The sequence below is a fragment of the Mauremys mutica genome, chromosome 4 (genome assembly GCF_020497125.1).
Source record: "Mauremys mutica isolate MM-2020 ecotype Southern chromosome 4, ASM2049712v1, whole genome shotgun sequence".
NCBI lineage: Eukaryota > Metazoa > Chordata > Testudines > Geoemydidae > Mauremys > Mauremys mutica.
The window spans coordinates 162344855-162350854 of record NC_059075.1 but is presented as its reverse complement, the minus strand read 5'-3'; the positions used below and the strand labels follow the sequence as shown (position 1 = coordinate 162350854).

The 6000-nt window shown below is 59.4% G+C and overlaps 1 pseudogene; it reads right to left on the bottom strand.

Moving 5' to 3' along the window:
• Positions 1-275: 275 nt before the first annotated feature.
• LOC123369240 lies at positions 276-5145 on the bottom strand (annotated as a pseudogene).
• Between the last annotated feature and the right edge of the window lie 855 nt (positions 5146-6000).

The window sequence follows — 6000 nt, the reverse complement described above, 5'->3', positions numbered from 1 at the left end:
ACACTCAGGGCAGCTCTCCCTTCTCATTGCAACAGGGTCAGGCTCCCTGCAGACTCTGGCATGTGGGCATTGCTGATAGATCTCAGATCCTTTCCCATCTCCATCTCACACTGTCCACAGACAGTGGATGGTTTCACTGCTGGGTGAACGGAGGAGGGAGAGATGCGGGGGACAGTCACAGTGCCATCATGAGAGTGGTGAAGAGAAGCCTGTAGGTGCTGAAGGAGGATCTGGCATCATTTATTGCAGAGAGGCTGTTTTTCTGTACTGGTGGCTCATCCCCTGGAGACCATGTGCCCCCATATCCATTCACCGTAGGCCACTGTCCAGACATAGACACCGGGACGATTGGGCTGGCCACAGCCGTCCCCCCAACTCACAACCCCCATCAGGAACCAGGTCCCATTGTGGTCACAGGTCAGTGGCCCCCCAGAGTCACCCTGGAGGAGTAGAGAAATTGGGATTAATGAGGGTCTCCCCCCTGATGACCCTATTCCCCAGGCATCCAGCCCCTTGGGACTGTAGGCATATGGGCCATCCATGGCCCCACCCACAAGTTTTGTTCCACACCAACATGAGAAGTGAAAGGAGTTTGCTGTGCTTTTCCAGCTCACTTTCCTGAAGGAGGCTTTGGTAGCGGAAGTGAGAGTCCCCCAGGACATTCACAGGTGCTGGGGTGGCGGTGTTCTTCCTCTCCTGCCCTACACAGAGACCACTGGCAGAGCTCCCCAGAGCAGTGGGGCTGGGAGTTGACACCTTGAATATTCAGGCATGGGGTATTTTCCCATCCCACAGTGACTGGCTCAGGCTCTCTGCAGACTCAGGCAGGCCTCAGTTACTGTCTAGCCACATTCTTCCTCTTTTCTATGCAAAACACAAAGGTTCAACTATTACTTCAATAAAAATATAAAAGCTGGGGCTCTGCCCTAATCCCAGGACTCCAGGAGCTGGGGCTTAGGCACAGGGCTGTGACTCCACCTGGCTCTAAAAGTCAGAGATGCACCTGCCAGCTGGGAGGAACCATGTCTGGAGCTTTGCAAATGCAGCAGCCGTTTTACCTTCGATAGGCCCTAGATGGTGACGGGGAGACGCACTGGGGCTCACCTGCATCCAGCTGGCCCAGAGCCCTCTCTCACCTGGCAGGAGTCCCTCTTCCCTTCTGCATAGCTGGCACAGATCATGTTGGGTTTAATGGGGTCCCTGCCGATGTTCGGGGCCAGGTCGATGTTGTAGAGGGGCGTTGCAGGCTGCAGTGTCCATCAGCTGGACCGGAACCTCCTGCAGCGTCTTGGGGGGTGGGAGAGAGACTGGGGGGTGGGGAAGGAGCTGGGACACCCACAACTGGGGCTGAATTAATGCAGGAGCGAACCCCTACACAGACGCCCAGGCTAAAGGGGGCCCCTGCAAAAAGATCTCCGGGCTGCCAAAAGTGCAGATCTTTTCGGGGGTCCCCTTAGCCTGGGGGCCGTGGGCTGCACCACTAAAGCCCCTGAGTTCCAGCCCCACCTAGTGTGGGGGCAGCTCTGCACACTCCTGTTCCCCCCTCTCAGCCCCGCCGGGCTGGAGCTGTGAGCGCTGGGGAGCTCCGTCTGCATGCTGCCCTCGCCTGCAGGCTCTGCCCCCGCAGCTCCCATTGATCGGGCATCGGGGGGGCGGTGCACAGAGCCACAGCCAGGGATGTCCGTGCCATGCCGGCAGCCTCAGGCTCAGTCAGGAAGGAGCAGCATGGGGCCAAGACAGACCAGGTGCCTGCCTCAGCCCAGCTCTGCCACCAAACAGGAGCTGCCCCAGGGACGCGGCCCACATCCCGATCCCCTGCCCCAGCCCTGATCCCCCTCCTGCACCATAACTCCCTCCCAGAACCCTCACTCCAACTCCCACCCCACTCCAGCACCCCGACTCCCAACCAGACCCCACATCCCAACCTCCTGCCCTGAGTCCGCTCCTGCACGCCAAACCCCTTGAGCCCAGCCTGGACCCCCTCTCCTGCCCCCCAAATGCACCCTAAGCTGAAGGTCTCACCCCTCCTGCACCCAACCCCCTGCCTTCTCCCACACTTTTTACCCCACATTTTTGGCTGCATCCTGAGCCTAGGGAGCCCCACAAAATCTAATATCCCTGAGCCCTCAGAGAAGTTAATAGATCCTTGGCTGCAACCCATGCCCATGCCTGGCAATTCCCTTTCCCCATATACCTCCCCAACCTACTTCCTGGTCCTCCTGCCGGCAGGGGGCAGCAGAGAGCTGGGTGAGGATTATTTCAAGATGCAGCAGGAATCACGGGGCTCCAGGAGCTCGGGGTTTGAGTCACAGAGTGATAGTGCATCTCCCGCGGGGGATGGTCTTACCCGCAGAAGCTGTTGTCCCCCAGCCGGTGACCCAGCACGTGTGGTTGCCAGGGAAGGAGTGGGAGGGGCCTGGCAAGCAGATGGGGAGGATTTCGTCGGTGTATCGCACTGGCTCCGTGAGCTTCACTAGGGCAATATCGGCGGAACGGGTCCCCCTGTTGTAATCGGGGTGGACGAGGATCTGGCGCACAGGGGATGAGACCCAACTCGGGGAGGGGTTGGACAGCTGGTGCTCCCCGAGGGTCACACGATAGGCAGACTGGGGGAAAGAGCTGGGGAGCAGAGGGACAGCAACGATCAGTGGGGGAAACTGGATTGCAAACATGGGCAAAAATGCAGTAGGGTCCAGGCAACACCTGACGGTGAGAGGCAGCCACCTCTGGGGCAGGGCAGCTGGGGGAAAACCACCCAGGACGCTGCACGGGGATGGCCCATCCAATTCTGAGATGCAGCCACCTCTGGGGTGGGGCAGCTGGATAACAGCCACACAGCGATGCCATCCAGGGATGGTTTCCCTGGCATAGATCGAGGCAGGATGCCTGACTGTGCAGCACCAATCCCTACCCATCCCAGTTACTCACAATTGGAAGCAATGAGCTGCTGACACAACCCACTGGGCTGAGATGAGGGACCCGCCGCAAAAGTGGTGTCTATTATACTGGATGCTGACCTGCCACGGCCACCGGCCCCTTGGGGCATCCCCACCAATTCAACCTGACAGACCGCTGTGGCTGCACCCGAGAGGGGAACAGCATTGGCATGGGATGAGCAAAGAAGCCATACTCCTGGCTTTCAGCCTCACCCCCACCCCCTGCCAGAGCTGGGGATTGAACCCAGGAGTCCAGGCTCCCACCCTTATTCTCAGGGCACATGCCCAGGGCAGGTGAGGCTGGAGTTCTGTAGTGGGTGTCTTACCTGGCTGATTCCAGCTCCCCTGAGCACCCAGTGTGTGTGTTGGGGGTGAGGGTTATTCACAGGCATTGCTGGGACCTGAGAAGGTGTGTGGAGGGGACTGAGTGCCAGTAGCTCCACCCATAATTCCCAAGCTCCGCCCATTGCCCCAGAGCAGCCCTGCCGTCCTCAGCACCAGCCACAAGTCTCAGCCCTGTTTCTGATTTACCACCAGCCGGTTCAAGAATCAACATGCCCCATTGATCTGAGTGGGGCAGCTCAGGACTGAATGTACCAATCCAGGCTCGGGGGGGGCTATGAAGAGCCAAGGGCTTGGATCTCCCTGATAGTCACTAGCCAATTCCCTCCCCCACAACCTGTATCTCACTCCCCTCCCCCTGGGAGGGAGGGGCTGGTCCCTACATCCCCACCCCACACTCACCCTGCAGCAGTGTCATCGCCAGCAATGCTAGAGCCAGTGGGGAGCGGAGACACCCCATGGTTCAGCCTTCCCCAGGCCTGTCTTGGCTGCATGCAGCTGCCTCCACTGCTCCGACCAAAGCCCGACTGGGGAATGCAAGTGCCAGGGCAGGTTTTTATGGGCACCTGTGTGCCCCTCCCTGCATCTATAGAGAATAATGGGGACTGATTTCCTGGGAACCTGAGCCAGGAAATAACAGCTGCTAAATTCAATGTGCTGAACAGGTGGTAGTCCTGGCTCCCAGCCCCCTGCTCTAACCCACCAGCCCCCACTCCCCTCCCAGAGCTGGGGAGAGAACCCAGGAATCCTGGATCCCAGCCCCCCTGCTCTAACCCACCAGCCCCCACGCCCCACCCAGAGCTGGGGGGAGAACCCAGGCAACCTGGATCCCAGCCCCCCTGCTCTAACCCACCAGCCCCCACTCCCCTCCCAGAGCTGGGAGAGAACCCAGGAGTCCTGGCTCCCAGCCCCCACCAGCAGTGGCTATTAACAGCCTCCCCTCTGGCTACACCCCTCCCGCCCCTGGGAGCCGATCTCCTGCGGGATCAGCGCCCGGCTGCGGGGCAGGAGGAAACAGAAACCAGCGGAGGTTTTACTTTCGGTTCTGCCGGAGAAAATTCCGGGCAGACAGAGCGAGCTGTGGGGCCGGTCACGGGGGGGAGGGGGGAACTACCATCCCCGGGGGGGGGCAGGATCTCCCCCTCCAGTCGATTTCCCCCCCCCTGGACAGATTTTTCCCCTCCAGGCTGCCCCCCCCGGATGTCTGTGACTCTCTCTCGGTGGGAGGCTGCTCTGGCCCCTCTTAGCTGGGAACACGCACCAGCACCAGCAGCCAGGCCAGCTGGGAGCCCCGCCCCCCCCCCCCCCCGGGCCAGCCCCACGCGAGCCCTGGGGCCAGGCAGCTCGGAGCTGGGGCCGATCTGGGCCGGCCCCCGGCTGGGTAAGAGCAGCAGGACAGTGGATGGCCCCACTCCCAGGAAGCCTTGGGAGGGGCTGGAAGCTCCTTCACTGGGCGGTTTCAGAAAGCGGCTGCGAAACCATCTGTCCTGGGTGGTGCAGACACGACAAATCCTGCATCTCCACCGGGGCTGGGACTAGCCGACCCTGGGGGGCCCCCGACCCTGTGGCTCTGTGCTGGGAAGCCCCCGGCACGTCTGAGCCGGGGCCCTTGTCTCCCCTCCCCTCCCCCGCCAGGACCAGAGATTTGCAGTCGAATCGGCAGCAGAGTGTTTACACCCGTTTCCCCAGTTTGGCCCCGGGTGGTTTATCTGACGTCCGAGCTGTTTCCCTTTGGAGGAGAAATCGGGGCGAGGAGCCAGGCCTGCTCTTCGCTGCAGTCCCCGTCCTGTGATCTCTGCGATGCCACCCGGGTCATGTCCGAGAGTCCAGACACAGACACGTCGCTTCTCAAGCCAGACGGGACCATGGTGATCACCTCGCCTGAGCTCCTGCGCTACCAGCCTGGGAAGGGCTGGAGTTGTGTCGGTAAATGTCGGTTTCACCGTAGCTGTTCATAGTGTCGAAGCCGAGTTGGTCCCAGAATATAAGAGATGAGGTGGGGGAGGAAATACCGTTTGTTGGACCAGCTTCTGTTGGTTGAGTAGAGACAAGCTTTCCAGCTACACGGAGCTTCTCTTCTTCAAATCTTCTTCTGGTCTTCTTCAGCCCAGACCCGAACCAGAGCTTTGGGGAGGTCCTGAGCTTGTCTCTTCCACCAATGGAAGATGGTCTGAGAAAGGATATTGGCTCCCCCACCTTGATGTCACTGCACACACACAGAGACTGCTGCCTTAATATTTCCATCAGTAAGAATCGAAATGTGCCACCAGACACAGTGAGAAAAGACTTTGCTTTAAGGCGATTGACTTTGTACTTTTTTGATGAGGGATGTTGACAATTGGTATTTGAACGGTTCTAAAGCTTTAGCTTTTAGCATCCACTGTCATTATCTAATTATTGTCTGATCCCCACAGTGTCTGACCCCCACCTCCATAATTTCCCACAACTCTGAACATTTAAATCAATAAAAAAAAAATTAAAAAATGCCCAAATCCCACAATTTTGCACAGGGGGCACCTGGGGACCCAGCCAGGGGCTGTGCCTGGGCTCTGTTCAGCCACTGGAGGATTAAAGCACATGGGGCCTGGTGCACTGAGACCCTCACACCGTAGCTCGGTGAGTGTCCAGCAGGGAAGCTCTACCGGGGCGGTGGGTGAGTGACTGGGCAGAGAACAGACCCCGTCACGGTGACCAGCATCGTCCCGTTGCTCCCTGGTGCTTC